Source organism: Alligator sinensis, unplaced genomic scaffold, assembly GCF_000455745.1.
Source record: "Alligator sinensis unplaced genomic scaffold, ASM45574v1 scaffold434_1, whole genome shotgun sequence".
NCBI classification, from domain to species: Eukaryota; Metazoa; Chordata; order Crocodylia; family Alligatoridae; genus Alligator; species Alligator sinensis.
In genome coordinates, this window is record NW_005841994.1 from 2,137,500 (window position 1) to 2,139,186 (window position 1,687).

The window sequence follows — 1,687 nt, forward strand, 5'->3', positions numbered from 1 at the left end:
TGCCACCCTGCCCCAACAACAGCCCCCACCGTGACCCCCTCTTCACTTCCCCTGGCCCCACTCCCCTCCCTCCCTGCCCACTGCTTTCCTCTCCCTGCCAGCTGTTCTGGGGGGTGAGGGGGGGGGGCACTGCCACCCTGACCCCCTGTTCACCCTCAGGCAGGGAGGCATGGAGAATCCCTGCTACTCAGGCAGCTGGGACGTATTTGCTGCCACTGCAAACTTCCCTGGCAGCAGCTCAAACTTGGGCCTGCTCAGCCCAGGCCTACACAGTCAATCGCTACCTGCCCTCTCGGCAGCGCATGTGCAGTTAGCCAAGAGTGTTATAGACAGACAGATGGACACATAAACAGACTAAGCCCTTATATATATATATATATATATATATATATATAGACTATAAGGAATTACGGAAGTGTTGCTTAAAATGTGTTTATTCAATGTCTGTGCTAAAATTTGCAGCAGTTTCAAAAAAAGACAAATACATCAATTCTGGATGTACTAAGTCTATGCCTACCTGAAGTCTAAGGTTACCCGTAAAAACTTGCCTGTATGCAATTTAGATATATTTTGGTTTGGTTTTTACAAGGTCAGCATATTCAAACTTGCCCCTTGCTTCTATGCAGTCAGGGAGTACAGTATCTGACAATAAGGTGTTGGGGTGGCAGGCTGCAGGGGAAAGATTTATTTTCCCTGCTTTAGCAGTGGAAGGGAAACAAATTCAAAGCAAACCACCAATAACTATATACCTGGAGAATTGTAACAAACTTATAAATTGTTCATATATAGACTACTTTTGAGGGGTTGTCTTATATCCAAGTAAATATGGTATGTTGAACTGAGTCAGAATTGAAATGAATCAAGTTGCTGTTCTTTCCAGTGAAGGGTGCAATAGTCAAAACTACTAGACAGTGTTCTTCCGGGGCAGGGTTGTATAACACTAACAAAGCCATGAAAGAAATGTGCCTGTTTTTGTCCAGAGGTTTTATTTATTTTACCTGTGGCCTTAAAACATCTACATCAGATTTAGACTGGTAGAAAAACCATGTGAGAATATTATATCATTTAAGAGAATCCTCCCTTTAGGAATGTTATATTACAGATGGGAAAAAGAAATAACTAACTTGTAAATTAAATTGTAACATATATATAGCCACAGTTCTTAGCATTCTCTATTAAAATGTAGATACAGTAGTGGACTGACAAGTCTTCATTACATCCTAGAATCATAGAAAAGTACGGCTGGAAGGGATCTCAGGAGATCTTGTCCGAGTCCCTGCTCAAGGCAGGATCATCATAACCAGGACTACAGAAATATTCTTTACTCTTCATGTCTTTTATACACTTGTCAAATTAACATTATGGAGCATTATCCCCTCCATGATGCCACCTGGCTATGTCCACCTAATGATCTCCCACAGTTGATGTGTTACTGTTTGCCTAAAATCTGTCAGATCTACTGAAGCATAAGAGCTCACCATTGTGGACCTACATGCAGGATCTACACCAGGAATCAGAAACCCCCAGTATGCATGCCAGAGTGTGGCTTGCAAAGGCACTTTGCTTGGTATGTGCACCTCAGGGCAGATGGTGGGGAAGGGGCTAGGGCTGCACTTCCACAACAAGGATTGGACCCCTCGCAGTTCCCCCTGCCCAGACGCACACGTGCCCCACCCCCAGCAATAAG